Raw genomic sequence first — 17,739 nt, 5'->3', positions numbered from 1 at the left:
ACTGAGAGAGTTGTTGATGAAATGAATTTTAAGATGAGATTCTGTACACTGATGCGTAGCAAATGTTTTATAATATTGTGTTCTTTTATGTTTTTAAGTAGCACATTAGCTTTTGTGGGTTGGATTATTCATGCTACCCCACTGAATTCTGCACCTCCGTCCCAACCTATGCTTTCTTTTTTCTACTGTTTCTTTGCACCAATTTTACACATTGCCTGAACATGAACAGATAAGGAGGTCAGAATTTGTTAACAATTCTTTTATACAGCTGTTGCATCAGCATCAGTTGGTAGTGAATACCACTAATTGCTGGATTTGTGGTCTTATGCCTCATACGACAGATAAAGGTATGCCTTATTTGGTTTTGCTTTTTTCTTTTAATGGGTCTTTATGGGCTTTTCAGACTATGTTTATCTACGTGAATGAGGTATATCCTTTACGTTCCGTGAAAGACAATCCGAGAAATAGTGCCTTGATAAAGGGAGTAGTAGATATGATCCGAGATATTGATGCATATAATGCTATCCCTAATGATGAGGTGCAGGCTTACGTTGGTTGGAACTTGACTGGATATAGTACTAGTCTGACAGAGAAGGAGAGGCGAAAAAGGTCTCCCCCGATTTGGATTGTACCACATCGAGGCCACTTTTGTTTGCAAGGTAGCGGTCAAAATCCGAGAGCTTAGCTAGGTAAAAGTGTGTGTGCTCACACCTATTTTTATTCATCCCAGACTTCTCCTCTGTTCGTGCCAGCTAAAGGCACGTATTTTGTTTGTTATGACAGAGCCTACACATGGTTGCCACCTGATTTTTCGGGAACTTGTTATGTGGCATTTTTGCTTCCCCCTACGTATACTGCTACTCCGGACTATCATAGGACAAGATATGGTAGAGATGTCTTTGATCAGGAAGATACCGCAGCACAGGAAGTAGGAGACTTTTTCAAGGATTTCCCACCGTTTTGGGGTCCTATGGCCAATAGCAGGAATATTCAACACCTTACGAGAGTGGTTGAGGCCACTATCAATGAGACTGCAGGAGCCCTTAGTAATGTCACCGCTGAGCTTCAAGTGGATCGTCTTATGACGTTACAAAACCGTATGGTTTTAGACATACACTTGCAGATAGAGGAGGGGTATGCAAATTGATTCAATCTAGTTGCTGTGTTTTCATACCAGATAATGCCCCTACGGTATACCAGGCCATTTCTAGGCTGCATAAGGTTTCAGAGTCTATCCACGTGGATGAAGGAGACTGGTCATTGACTGGATGGTTTTGGGGAGTACTGTCCAAATGGGAATGGAAGATTCTGATATTCATGGTATGGTTTTAGCTATTCTCTTCTCTTGTTGTCTTTGCATCCAGTGTGCTCCCGCCGTTTGCAGTCTTTGTGCTACCTTGTGAGTGCGGAGACCTGTCTCGAGAGAAGTAGAGAATAGTAGGATAATGTTCCAGCAACATCTTGATGATCTGATGAATATTGATATGGACCTAGATTCAGATTAACGTGAATTTGGGTTATTGCCTACGTAATGGCAAAAGGAGGGTCTGAGGTTCTGTGAAATTCTGTCTGATCTCGTGAGGTCATGGGTCTGTCACGATTTTGGTGATGTTGTACCGTATTTAGTGAGTGCGGCTAATATGGAGTGAATCCGTCATGTTAACTAGCAAGTTCATTACGTACTCAGAGACTTCGTTTTCGAACATTGGTTCCATTTTGTTTATGCCTCCATTTTTTGTTGCCATCACGTAGGCCCATGGGCCCGTGGAGGTAACTGAACGAACGAAGTTGCAAGAGCTTCGCTGTTCATACACTTATTAACTAGGCCTTTTCTAGACTTTAAGGTGCATTGTAAGAAACCGACCCCTTCATTTGAAACTGACCTCACTAAGCCAATTTCCTTGGTTGATCGTTGTCTGAGATTGCCAACCAAGGTTCAGGACATCGTTAACTTTTAGGTTCCTTACACATGCTTTATCTTGCTCGTTATCTGTCATTGATTCCTTTCCTATGCTCTTTCATTACATGCATTGTGCTTTCAATTATGGGTTTGTCCGACTTGTGGAGATTGGATTTGGGACATTCCTAATAATTAACTTGTGGGTTGGGCCAAAGTAAACTGAGGGTTTTTGCTATGTGTTACTTTGTTTGAGAATGTACCTTATTGGTTAGAATTTTGCGCAATGGGTGTGTACTTGTATTGTGAATTTTGGCATAAAAAGGGATGTCTTGCCTTAAAAAAATTGAACAGTTTCTTGAGTTGTACACCATGTTGTAGTGTTGTATTGCTGAGATTACTGTTACTGGCTGCAGCTAATACATTTGGTCTTTGACGCCACCCAAAAGTATTCCTTGTCTCTGTATACCAAGACAGGTGAATCCGAAGACTTTGGGCGTGCCCCTGGCGCCGCTGGGTTTAGAAACCCGGTTCTTCGGGACAATGAGGAACCCTGCGGTACTTCACATGTTGTTGCTATTTTATGAGCAGAAAACTGGGAGAGACGCACTGACTGAGTACGTTCCTCAAGAAATGACTCAACCCAGCTGAACGCCATCCCCTTGAGACTGGCCGTCCTGACACAGTCGATCAGGATCGACCGTGTCAAATGCTGCAGACAGATCCAGCAGCACCAAGGCCTGGGGGGAGCCCTTATCGGCTTCCTTTCGAAGGTATCCAGTACAGTGAGTATTATTGCCCCGGTAGAATGGACTGGGCGGAACCGTGCTTGGTTAGAATCAAGGTAATCCGACTGCTCAATGAAGGCACAGAGACATTTGGCCACGTGAGAATCCAATATTTTGGCCAGATAAGGAAGCAGGGAAATAGGCCGATACTTAGTCAAGATCCCAGGGTCCGCACCTGGTTTTTTAGGTCGAGCTATTTATAGCTCTGAACTATTGCAGGGAAAACAACACCCTTGAACAAGCGTATTCCTCCCCGGATTCCATGCAGTTCATGTGAGAAATGCGCGTGCACAGAAATCCGCTCCCCCACCAAGCAAGACAAGCCAAGAACATCAAAGCGACCGGCCGTTTTGAGTCCATTTACCACCAGCCACTTCACGCGCTCCGCAGGTCTCCGCGATACTTGGTTTCCACGTCCATTACTGACATTCCATTATGTCTATTTGAGCATTCCATACTAATAGCGCTGAAACTTAGACCATGTTTACACTAGTTCAAGGCTGTGCACGTCGGCATGGCTCTCTGTATTCATCGGGTAGTAGACAATCCAAAAATCCGACAACTTCACATGGTTTATTTTTCTTGGTATTTGAAGTGTTTGTAGCCAGTAAGCGTGCAGTACATTCAGCCTTGGTTTGGTTCGACAATAACTGCCATACCACGCAGCGTGAAAGGCCAGAGGACACATCTGCATGATCGTTCGCGGACGCTTCTGTAATGTTTTAAAGGCAGCAGTGTAAAGAGGTGTGTTTGTGTGCGCCTGGTACGTGACTTTTTACATCTCCTTGACGCTTTCACTTTACCAAATCGCCGCGCTATATGTGCGCAAAAATTTACATCACAGCGCTTTAAATTCTGATACGTGTCTTTTTACATCTCCATGGTGCTTTCACTAGCTTTACCCTGAATGTCATACCACAAATGTGGCACGTAATGCCCCCCATCCCCACCAATCTACGACCTATTTGAGGACATTCTTCTTAAATGTATTTTCGAATTATTCATCAACTATTCTTTTATAGGCTAGCCAGTAAATATTATAGCTCTTTACTAGGAGGTGCTACAAAAAGGCAAATGGAATGCAAGTTCTGACAAGCACACGGGGTACAGATGTACGGAATACGAGCAAGCCACTGGTCACTTCATTAAACCGCAGCGCTATGTGTGCGCAATGATGTTAGTGCTACAGTATAGATATATACAAAAATTACCATACCACGCAAGGGGGAACAGCCAGAGGCCACATCTGCCCGATAGTTCCCGGACGCTTTTGCAATGTTTTAGAGGCAGCAATGTAAAGAGGTGTGTGTTCGTGTGCACCTGGTACGTGACTTTTTACATCTTCTTGGCGCTTTCACTTTACCAAACCACAGCGCTATGTGTACGCAAAGATGTACATTGTGGCGCTTTATATTCTGGTTTGATAGCTGAGCGTACCAGGGTGCCTACAAACTGCAGGAATATGTGCCACACCCAATAGTCACAGGCTCAAATGTGTGCTAGTCCGCTTGGTTTATCAGCCTCCCAATGTTGAGGAATCATTTGTAATTAATCGGACACAGCACTTAATCTTCCAGTGCTCAAAACACATATATATCCTTTACACATGCCATCTCACCATTGTGTGTTTGTGTGCCCCTTGTAAGTGACTTTTTACATCTCCTTGGCGCTTTCACTTTACCAAACCGCTGCGATATGTGTGCGCAATGAACACTGCACTCAATGCAACATACACTCCAAACAGTACCACTCAGTGCCACATAATGACACACCACATAATTACACTGCACTCAATGCAACATACACTCCAAATACCACTCAGTGCCACATAATTACACGCCACATAATTACACTGCACTCAATGCAACATACACTCCAAATACCACTCAGTACCACATAATTACACTGCACTTAATGCAACATACACACCAAATACCACTCAGTGCTACATAATTACATGCCACATAATTACACTCCACTGAATGCAACACACACTCCACACAATACCACTCAGTGCCACATAATTATATGCTACATAATTACACTGCCCTATATGCAACATACACTCCAAATACCACTCAGTACCACATAATTACACGCCACATAATTACACTGCACTCAATGCAATATACACTCCAAACAATACCCTTCAGTGCCACATTATTACACGCAACACAATTACACTCTACTGAATACAACATACAATCCTCATAATACCACTCAGTGCCACATAATTACACACAACATAATTACACTCTACTCAATGCAACATACACTCCAAATACCACTCAGTGCCACATAATTACACGCCACATAATTACACTGCATTCAATGCAACATACACTCCAAATACCACTCAGTGCCACATAATTACACTGCTCTCAATGCAACATACACACCAAATACCACTCAGTGCCACATAATTACATGCCACATAATTACACTCCACTGAATGCAACACACACTCCACACAATACCACTCAGTGCCACATAATTATATGCTACATAATTACACTGCCCTATATGCAACATACACTCCAAATACCACTCAGTGCCACATAATTACACGCCACATAATTACACTGCACTCAATGCAAAATACACTCCAAATACCACTCAGTGCCACATAATTAAATGCCACATAATTATCCTATCTATCTATCTATCTATCTATCTATCTATCTATCTATCTATCTATCTATCTATCTATCTATCTATCTATCTATCTATCTATCTATCTATCTATCTATCTATCCATCTATCTATCTATCTATCTATCTATCTATCTATCTATCTCTACTGAATGCAACATACACTCCACACAATACCACTCAGCGCCACATAATTACGGTGCTCTCAATGCACCATACACTCCAAATACCACTCTGTGTCACATAATTACACACCACATAATTACCCGCCACATAATTACACTGCACTCAATGCAACATTCACTTCAAATACCACTCAGTGCCACATAATTACACACCACATAATTACACTGCACTCAATACTCAATGCAACATACACTCTAAATACCACTCAGTGCCACATAATTACACGCCACATAATTACACTGCACTCAATGCAACATACACTCCAAATACCACTCAGTACCACATAGTTATATGCCACATAATTACACAGCACTCAATGCAACATACACTCCAAATACCACTCAGTTCCACATAATTACACTCTACTGAATGCAACACACTCCACACAATACCACTCAGTGCCACAGAATTATATGCCACATAATTACACTGCACTCAATGCAATATGCACTCCAAACAATACCCTTCAGTGCCACATTATTACACGCAACACAATTACACTCTACTGAATACAACATACAATCCTCATAATACCACTCAGTGCCACATAATTACACGCAACATAATTACACTCTACTCAATGCAACATACACTCCAAATACCACTCAGTGCCACATAATTACATGCCACATAATTACACTGCACTCAATGCAACATACAATCCAAATACCACTCAGTGCCACATAATTACTCTGCACTCAATGCAACATACACACCAAATACCGCTCAGTGCCACATAATTACATGCCACATAATTACACTCCACTGAATGCAACACACACTCCACACAATACCACTCAGTGCCACATAAATATATGCTACATAATTACACTGCCCTATATGCAACATACACTCCAAATACCACTCAGTGCCACATAATTACACGCCACATAATTACACTGCACTCAATGCAAAATACACTCCAAATACCACTCAGTGTCACATATTTAAATGCCACATAATTACTCTATCTATCTATCTATCTATCTATCTATCTATCTATCTATCTATCTATCTATCTATCTATCCATCACCCTCGCTCTATCTATCTATCTATCTATCTATCTGTCTATCTATCTATCTATCTATCTATCTATCTATCTATCTCTCTATCGCCCTCACTCTATCTATCTATCACCCTGACTCTATCTATCTATCGCCCTCAGTCTATCTACCTATCGCCCCTCACTCTATCTATCTATCGATCGCCCTCACTCTATCGCCCTCACTCAATCTATCACCCTCACTCTATCTATTGCCCTCACTCTATCTATCGCCCTCACTCTATCTATCGCCCTCACTCTACCTATCTCTCTATCGCCCTCACTCTATCTATCTATCGCCCTCACTCTATCTATCTCTCTATCGCCCTCACTCTATCTATCTCTCTATCGCCCTCACTCTATCTATATATCGCCCTCACTCTATCTATCGCCCTCACTCTATCTATCTATCTATCGCCCTCTATCTATCTATAGCCCTCTATCTATCTATCTATCTATCTATCTATCTATCTATCTATCTATCTATCTATCTATCTATCTAGCTATCGTCCTCACTCTATCTATCTATCGCCCTCACTCTATCGCCATCACTCTATCTATCTATCTATCTATCTATCTATCTATCTATCTATCTATCTATCTATCTATCTATCTATCTATCTATCTATCTATCTATCTATCTATCTATCAATCTTTCTATCTATCTATTTATCAATCTATCTATCTATCGCCCTCACTCGATCTGTCTATCTATCTATCGCCCTCACTCGATCTGTCTATCTATCGCCCTCACTCTATCTATCGCCCTCCCTGTCTATCGCCCTCCCTCTGTCTATCGCCCTCACTCTATCCATCTATCGCACTCACTCTATCTATCTATCACACTCACTCTATCTATCTATTGCATCACCACAGCAACAATCAGCATTACCACAGCATCACTCAGGGGCATCACAACATCCCTATGCGCTACCACAGCATCTCTGAACGCCACAGCATCACTCGTCGCCACCACAACATCACTCAGCGCCATCAGAGCATCAATCTGTGCAACCATTCAACAACAACGGGTTCAAATATGTTCTCTCAATGTTTCAAGCTTTATTACAAATGTCATAAAAAAATGTTAATATTTCACTTCTGTTCTTGGATTTTCTTCACAATAAAATATACTGAACATAATCTTCGCAAAAGTTATTTACAAAAGTTTAAGCTATTGCCATTATAAATTACAATAACTTTTATTTATGTATTAATTATTTAAAAAAATTAAAAGCCATTGTTATTTGTAATATCAATACATCTAAGTTACGTAAATACAACACATAGTGCATTACAAATGCTATACGTGTCACATTTGCAAAACTTACAACTATTGGCATTGTAAATGACAAAGCTATTAATTTTGCTATTTTCAAAACGAACACATTAATAGAAAAATTGTCATTTACAATACCAATAGCTCAATTCAGCAGAGCGGCAACACTGGTAGAAGTAAGATTTAGGGACTATGCGGACAATAGCGCCGCGGGAATTCCTACCGATTGTCAGCTCATGGGGCACCACGCGCTTGCCACAACAAGACCACATTTAGGTCACTATTTTTGTTAATTTTTGCTTCCCTGGGGCCAGCTCATGCCCTGAAGCATAAACTAACAGTGGATTTTTACTGTTAGTTTTTAGGAAGACAGGCTGACAACACTTAGCAACTGAGCTTATTTTAGTAGGGACCAGTAGAAGGTCCTGATGAGTAGGCAGTAGGGGACTGCCTACGAAACATGTAGACCAGGTTGTAGCGATCGGCTCAACCCCAAAACCCCCTTCTTAACGTCCCCAGCTAGAGAAGTGAATAAATTGTTTTTTTCTACCAGCCAGAGGATTTTTAATTTTTGTACTCACACACATTGTTAGGTCCCTACACGTTCACTGACACCACCCACCTTGCACCATCACATAGTCCTGTCACCACTTCAGTGCTCCCGCGTAGTCGGTCAGGTCGTAGCACGCCCCGCCCCGTAGAGGGACGGGAAGACCCCAATGATGAAGCATGACACTACTGGATTTTTTTAGTGTGTGAGGGGTATTTTAAAAAGCACATAGCGCTCTCATCTTTACCACCCTAAGAGAGAGTATTTTCACTATATTTCATCACTGTAAAACCAACAAATAAAATATATGTCCACACATTGATAGAATCTTTTTGTTTATGTAAGTCATTAAGGAGTGCCAAGGCGGGTCAGGGGAAAATGGTAAAAACTTCTCTTAAAATATGAGACGGGCAGCTGTCCATAGGTGATCCAGACTATTTATTTTAGACAGAAGGTCCAAAAAAGTCTGACTGTCTATTGCTCAGGACTGTTCAAGGGCCATATGTATCATAGGTCCGTTTTGCGATTTCTAAATAGCGATTTTTAAGGAATCGCTATTTAGAAATCGCAAAATGGTATGTATGTAGAAATCAGCTTCTTTTTAGCGATTTCATAAAATTCCTTAATTGTGATTAGCAAATTGCTAATCGAAATTAAGGAATAATTTCCCATTCATTTCTATGGGCCAGGAGACTCATAGGAATGAGGGGGAAATGTGCGATTAGCAATTAGCTAATCGCAAATTGAGAATATTTTCAAGGGTGCAGGGGTGTCCAAAGGACACCCTGCTGCACCCCTGAAAATGACATGTGTGCGCATATGGCGCACATACATGCCCTAAGGGCATGTAAGAGCGTCACATGGCACCTTTTGTTTTAAAAAAAAATTGCTTTTTGAAAGGAATTCGCAACTTACCACCAACTTGAAGTTGGTGGTAATTTGCGATTCCTTAGGGACAATTAGCAATATTTATTTGCATGATACATTGCATTTAAGGAATCGCAAATTGTGCGATTCCTTAAATGCAATTGCAAAATAAGGAATCGCAAATTGTGCGATTCCTTATTTTGAACCACATTTGCTTAATACATACGATATTGAGAATTAGCATTCGCAAAGCCGAAATTCTGTGAATTTCGGCCTTTGCGAATGCGAATTTCAATGAAGAGAGCAGGGATTTTCCAACATTGAGGGTGAACCCGCAGGAACAGGGCAGCAGGGAATACTGGCTTTTATTGTAACAGTTTTATCGATAAAGAACGAATTGATGGAGTTACAAAAATCTTGGCTGGGAGTAGATTTTAATGTAACTCTATCAGGATTGGATAATTCGTTCACAATGGCGAATATTTCTTTGGACCTGTTAGTAGAGCTCATGATTTGTGAAGAGAAATAAACAGCCTTAGCTGAAGAAATTGATTTCTTGCACTTTTTCAGTTGGATCAAATAGCTCTCTCTTTTATCTAAAGAGTAGTTAGTTCTCCATTTCCTTTCAGATTAATGAAGTGCTAATTTTTGGCTTTGTAAATCAGGAGAAAACCCTTTTTGTGCCTCGTGGGGTCTAGCTGACTGAATTGTTCTTGGTGGGGCATATCTATTGCTGGCCACAGTGAGCCATGCTGTTAGATTTTTCTCACTTGAATTAATTGACGTCTGGTGGATAGGAATTGTATTTGCTAGGGTGGCATGGAATTGGGTTCTATTAATATTGTTCCAGTTCCTAGCTACTAGTCTTTTTAGACTTGGGGGTTTTACTATAGCAATGTCATTGATAGTAAACTGAATTAAGGAGTGATCAGACCAAATGCAGGGGGAGACAGTCAATGCGGATACTGTAATATTAGCTGTCCACACCTGGTCCAACGTGCGTCCCTTATTATATGTGGCTGTAGTTATTTGCTGAGTAAGGTTTAACCCAGTAAGATCATTCAGTTTGTTGGCATGGGGTCCGCATTTTGTGTCATTGGCCCAATAGTTAAAATCACCGATCAACAAACAACAAAATGTTTGCATTGTTGGTAATTAGCCGAGCCAACTGTTCAGCTAGAGAATAGGGAAACGAGGACATATTCTTGGGTGGTCTGTATAGTAGCACACAGATTAAAGGGTTCGAGACCGACTTCATGATAATTTCTGGGAAGGAGGCCCTTGTTTCTATAATTCCTTGTTTAATTAGTCAAATATTAGTCAGGGGATTGAAAACATAGTTACCAGAGTGCAGGAGTTTTAATTCTTGTGAGGAGTAAAAGAAGATTTGGGCATGATGGCTGGCCCCTGGTCCTGTTCGGGCGAGGACGGGCGCAGACGGGCTTGCCTTAGGCGTGCACGCTGCGCGCATGCTGTGCGCATGCTGCACATCTGCACCATTGGGCGATTTAAAGTTAATTCCGGTGGACGACTAGGCCGCGTCCTAAAAGGATATGAATTTCAGGCGGAAGTGAGGCAAAGAATGGTGGTAATGTGACCGCCTTCCGTTCAATCCATACATCAGTCGTGACGGACCGGGGTCGGCACTCTCTAGATATGAAGTTTATCATCCTGTAACAGTGCTCGAGAAGCACCCAGCTGTGCTTACCAACACTGACTTGTAGAGAATATTGCAAGCAGAAACTGTCCCACTTTGAACACTGAAACGCACATAAAACAACAGCCTAATACTGATTACTTACTTGGAAGGCGTGCCTATCGCTGCAACAGAACTAGGAATACGCACTATAGACTGACTATGTGGAGGCTTTCAGGAGGGCGTGCCTATTGCTGCAAATGAATAGGCACCAACGTTGTAGATATAAGGCATGCACATCGCCGCTACCGGAAACATGCACTAAGGCCAAAGAGGCGTGCCAGTCGCCGTGTGCGAAGCCACTGTAAGGCAAATATCCCTGATGCAAGATGGCTGCTCAACGTGCAGCATGTCGTTTCCAAAGGAGATAGGGCTTGCTGCAACAACTCTGCAGGATGTCAGGTCCGGGAGGCGACTGGGAGCTGTCAGTTTCGAGAGGGGATTGGGTGCAGAGAATAATGCAATGATGACAGTCCGTGGATTTGATGGGAAGCTTCACGGAATGATGCAAGACAGCATATTTAAATTCAATGCTTGTCGGCCCAGTTTGTAGGATACACTTACTGGAAAATACTAGTAACGAGTACATAAGCCAAAATGTGTTACCACAGAAATTAGCAGGCACAGATATAAATGCAGGGTCTCTTTTCAGGAGAAATGCTTTCCTATTCTCGCACAATCCACAGTGTACGTCAATAAAAAGCTCAATCAAGTGTAATTTCAAGATTACCCTCAGAGATGGCTCATAGGTAGGTCCATGCCATAGGCATATGCAGATTCCAATAATACTGTTTTGTGCAGCTCCCATTTGGTAATTTTGAAGTCTTGTAGAAGTCCACAAACAGAAGGACATGAACAGTTCCTTGAATGAACGAAAATCGTAGAGTATGACATCAACAGTATTAAAAAAGCAAAAATCCAGGAATAGGTGTCGCTGTTGAGATACTCTCTTCTCCGCCCTTCGCCAGTGTAATAAAGTGCAAACTCTGGTCAAAGTTCAAGTAGATTCTTTATTAGAGAGCATCCCATCCAGGGTCATCCAGCTTCCAAGATCAGGAATACCTGATCACACAGAATCCACAGGCATGCCATCAATAGTATAGAACAACCCACATTCTATATTCAATTACTAGTACCACAGCTTCCCCAACTAACAACACATCTCCTAGATATCACATCCATGTTTTGTGTTTGAGCTACTGCAATTGGGAACCTGTCAGTTGCACGTTATTGAGCAAGCCTTGGACTTGAAGCTGGTGTTGACAATAAGAATTGATTTAGTCTTGGTGGAGTTTCATGTCAGATGGCTGCTTAATCCATGCCTGGATGATAGGTAAACGGATTCTGAAACCATGTGTCTCTATGTTGGTGGATACTCTGAGATGCCATTTGGTATCATCAGTATACTGGTGAATCCTCATCCTATCATCGCAGGTGATGACTCAGAGGGACTCTGTACACAAGTTAAAAATGGATGGAAGAGGATGGGGTCATAAGCAACATCCCAGATCACTGGAAAGGGCAGGAGCGGGTTGCATTAATCTAGTCTGACTGTGAGCAGCCAGTTAGATAGTAGGGGAATCATTGACGTACTTGGTGTAACATCTGAATGTCAGCTTTTGTAACATGTTCCGGATCAATGAACATTGGTAGTTTCCTTTGGTTTCCAGGAAACAGTTATTCTCATGCCCAGCAGCTGTTCAGTGTTTAAAACTTACACCTCACTCCACTCAAGTAGGTCTTCAATTAACATCCTTCTGCAGCTTTGCACAACTAAGTCCTCGATAATCCTGACTTCTCTGCAAATCTTTGTTACCTTCCTCATTCTGACACCAGATGTTTTCCACCCGTCCTACCAGCTTCTTAGGCATGCCAAATCTAGAAAAAATACTTTTAGACTTTGTGCTGACCCCTGACGGAAGCTGATGAAGCCTACAAACGCTTAAACCAACCAGACATTGATCCAAATTTCCAGCAGTTACTAAGACACTGACAGATTGCAGATGTTTTTGTCCCACTGGAAGTCAAAATATTATTTTTTATTTTATTATTTATTTATTTATTTATAGAGCACCTGAATCACCCCCCAAGGGTTATCTCTGCGTTGTTGGATTGCTACTAACAGCCACAAATTGGATCTGATCAGAACAGTAAGGTTTTAAGGAGTTTTCTGACCTGAAAGTGATCCGAACAGTGTCGCAGATGTGCCGGCAGTGCGTTCCAGAGGGTAGGGGCCACGTGGGAGAAAGCTTTTCCTCCCAAGCACTCTTTTTTGTAGCGAGGTGCAAAAAGGAGAGATTTGCACCGTGATCGTAGAGGCTTCGTTTTTATCAAAGAAACAAGTGGTCCTTAGCATATAGGAATAAGAAAAGACAAAAATACTGTATAGACCACAATGGGCTACTATATAGTTCTCAATTCCTTGTCCAGCCGGGCAAGGAATGTTTATTGATTTGATAGATTGTTGGATTTAGAAATACAACACATAACTCAAAACAGTAGGGTTATAGTAGGGCACAGTCCTGTGCCGTACGTGGGGAAGAAGGGAAAGTAGGTGAAAGAAATATCAGGAAAACATGGTGAGCTTGCAGGTCACTGATATGGATTTGCATTGACAGTGTATCCTGGAGTTACTCATACAAACAATAATACAATAGGGTCACATGTAAAAATTACTCTACAAGGAGTCGACGTTTCGATCCCAAGCTCGGTTATAAAGGGATCATCTTCAGGACATGAAAATAATTTTGCCTGAATAGAGCTTATTTTTAAAACGCCAAGTTATTGTCTGAAAAAGATCTCTTCAAATGGAGAGGCCTGAATATTGGGACCGCCGAGCGTTGTCCATTTCTAGGTTATCCCTTTAATTCGGGGCAATATTTGAGGCGATGCTTGCGGGCTCGGTGCTGGTACCGGGGTTCCTTATTCAGTCATGGCGTCACTATTGATTACTTTACAATTTTGTAAATGGTGCGCCGGAGTTATGCATACAATTGCATTAGTTGCGTTGCGGGTGATTAACTGGTTAGTGAGCGTCCTCGAAAGAGACGCACTTATTGGGAAGGATGGCTTGTATTTTGTAGTTGTAGGCTTCTGGGATGCCAGATAGGATCACGTAAGGATTTAGGTTCCGGTTGCAGCCATGGTGCATGCGCCGTGAAGGCCGCGAGCAGCGGGAAGAGCAATCTCCAATTAGATTCTTTTTAAGTAGGATACATTCGTCCGGCGTGGTTAATGGCGCCGTGTTGGCGGGACGGCCAGAATGATGACTGGTCCGCGAGGAGTGCGTGGATACTCTGCATACGCCGGTCACAAACTGTATCTGGCAGGATCGCAGAGGCTTAGTTGGCAGGTAGTTGGCCAGTTTCTTCTCTAAGTAACTAGGGCCTTTACAATTCAGAGATTTGTGCACGATGCAACAAACCTTAAACCTTTTCCGCATCCTCACTGGCAGCCAATGTAGCTGGTGCATAAGGGGCAGGGAGGCCGTTCGAGGGGGGCGATTGGCTACCAGGCGAGCAGCAGTATTCTGAACTACTTGTAGCCTGCTCAAAGATGCTTCATTTGCTGAAATCAGCAGGGAACTGCAATAGTCAAGCCGGCTTAACACTAATTCCTGGATAAGTGTTTTCTGCTTGTTTAGTGGCAGAAAGGGGAATACCTTCCTTAGGAGGCCAAGCACATGGAAGCATGACCCGACAGTAGATGTAACATGCTCTTTCATGGTCAACTTCAGCTCCAGCACGACACCCACGTTTTTTACCACTAGTTTGGGAATAGGTGCGGTGCCCATTTCCTCTGGCCACCACCCAGGAGACCACCTCAGCATTGCCTCTCCAAACTGCATTGTCTCCGTTTTACCTGCATTAAGCTGGAGAAAGTTATTTCACATCCAGTTTACGATGGCGCACATACCCTCCAGTAGACTGAGCATTAGGATTGTTCTTGTCAAAAGAAAGTAGAAGCGGCGTATCATCAGCATAAGACATAGGAACAGATCCTAAATTCCTTAATAATCCTGCTAAGGGGGCAACATACATGTTAAATAGGGTGGGACTCAAGCAGGAGCCCTGAGGCACTCCCTTGGTCAGTTTTGAGGTTTTTGAAAGAAATGGGCCAAATTTATGGTTTGTGTTCTGTCAGACAGAAAACTCGTCATCCATTTCAAAGCGCTCCCTTGGAGGCCAATTTCCCCAATCTCTCCAGATGGGGAAGCGCTCCAGAACTGGTCCACCCAATCTCATATTGTGTTATTTCTTATGCATGTGTGAAGCTCAATGTAAGACCAGGAGCTTCATGGCACTATGTAATTAGTGACATACTAAGAGTAAAGGAAGTGACAGCTATTCTGGGTAGAGTCAGGTGCTCAGTGCCTTCATAAGTGTCAAACAGCTTTCACAGCTCCTAGCTTAGCTTAAGGAAGACTTGAGGACAAGTTCACATTTTGGGCAGACCTGCAGCATGCTCTTAGAAGGGGATCTCAAATATCTTTCTAGGGCCTCACAAGGGCGGACCCAGTGCTAGCAGGAGTACCAGCTGTCCACCTGGGTTATCTCCTAGCACCATGTCTCGTTCTTGCTTGGGAGTTTGCATAAAGCAAATTTCTATCAACGAAACAAGGAATTGGGTAAAATCTTCAAACCGTTTAAGGGAAACCTATTTTGCGAGCTAGAGGAAGATGCCTTGCTGTCTAACCATGAAGGTATTCTCTTGGTTATGGTAATGGACCGAGCAAGAAAGGGCAGCTAGTTTTAGGGTGTTTGTTTCACCTAATGATCGGGGTACCCAGTTCCCTTATCACAAGAGCCTGAACGCAATCCATCCAAAAACTGATTCCACCTTCGATTCTGGTGATTTTTAAGAACCTTATAAAGTCACAGCATAGTTGCCTATTATCAGATTTAAAAATCAAGTATGAACCACTTTGAGGTTCTGCAAAATTTCTGACTTCAGTAAGTGGCAGATTGCAAACGTTGGCACTAGGGTATCCTTATTATGCACTGTGTTATTAGTGCTTCTCAGCTGGGTTCGTGTTCTACAAATTAACATAAACATACATACACAAGTTTAGGGACAACTATTTTAGACATTGACAGCTGTCCATTTTTGGTGCAGGAGCCTCCGCCGAACGAGCACTGCTACTGCTGTTTTTCTGCAGCAAGAAGTCCTACCCTGTGACTTCATGAGGTCTGCAGCTCATCGGAACAAGATGGCGCTAATGTGTGGCACCCTCGGAGCCAAGTGTGGTAGCAGAAATGTTCTTGCTGTCACCCAGAGCCTGTTTATTTGCGGCTTCAAATTAGGAGCAAAAAACGTTGCCAGCGTCGCACTTTTCAAATCAAGAAACGGTAAAAAAAAAAAAACACATAAGTGGAGTACTACGTTTTACAGCATCGCACACCCCTATTAACAACCATAGTATACAGCTGTACAATATTTATTTTCTTTCTATATATGGAGACTAGCAGCCTGATTCATGAAAGACCCGTTTTACGAGTCTTTAATAGGGATTCATAAGGAATCGCTATTACAGGCTCGCAAAACGGGATTCATGTAGGAATCGCAAAAAAACAAAGCGATTCCTACATATTCCTTATTTGTGATTAGCAAATTGCTAATCGCAAATAAAGAATACTCCCCATTCATTCCTATGGGCCAAAAGGGCCACAAGGTTAACACCAGAACCTGGGCTTCTATGGGAATTCACAAGGACATATTATCAAACCCATTATCGCCACTTTACCGGCAGTTTCCTACCGATAAAGCGGCGATAATTTTATTGCCGATGCTTGATAATATGCCCCGGTAAGTATAGATAAGCTCCATGGTCCACTTCTACATTAATCAAAAGCGAGTACTGTTTCCTCAAGGAAAGAACAAACAATAATCGAATGTGCAATCACTCAAATGAATGTATAGTCAAACAAGTGCAAAGTGCATCCTCGACCGTGAATGAATGGACTTTTACTCCAATTAATAGTACGTGCAGAAAAAAATGTACACTCATTCAGAATCCACAGAACCTCTGAGGATTCAGCCTGACGTGTACCAAGTGAACTGCTCTTAAATGATGTTTTTATTCGGTCAGGAAAACAACATTGCACGCATGTGTACTATAGTAAACAACGGAGGGGTCGAAAACATACTCAAATTGGAGAAGTCTGTATTGCGAGTGAGAGAAGTTTGCTCAGTCACTTACACTAGTAAACAAAAGTCAATCGGAGTTAAGTGCACGACTGGGTGCAGACAACAGCACTTTAAAATATACATCGAAGGCACTGAAGTACAACTGTTAAGGTGCTTTTGAAAAAAGTAAACAGTGCTACACAAGATCTGTTAATTGTGAAGGTTAACCGGCATTCTAGGATATTACTTGATGCAGGATTGCAGGATGCTAGGACATGTTTTCGAGCTCCTTAAGAGGTGTGTTTCGTACTTTTGAGACTTGGGGGGATCACTGTTACTTTGGTGGGTAAGCCGACAGCCCTCCCTTTCTTATGCTCCCAGGTGGATATCTTATGCTCCCACAGTGGACTCTATCTTATGCTCCCAGGTGGACTCTATCTTATGCTCCCAGGTGGACTCTATCTTATGCTCCCATGGTGGACTCTATCTTTTGCTCCCACAGTGGACTCTATCTTATGCTCCCATGGTGGACTCTATCTCATGCTCCCATGGTGGACTCAATCTTATGCTCCCAGGTGGATTCTATCTTATGCTCGCACGGTGGACTCAATCTTATGCTCCCAGGTGGACTCTATCTTATGCTCCCATGATGGACT

Source organism: Lissotriton vulgaris, chromosome 3_1, assembly GCF_964263255.1.
Source record: "Lissotriton vulgaris chromosome 3_1, aLisVul1.2, whole genome shotgun sequence".
Classification (NCBI taxonomy): Eukaryota; Metazoa; Chordata; class Amphibia; order Caudata; family Salamandridae; genus Lissotriton; species Lissotriton vulgaris.
This window is presented reverse-complemented; position numbering follows the sequence as displayed.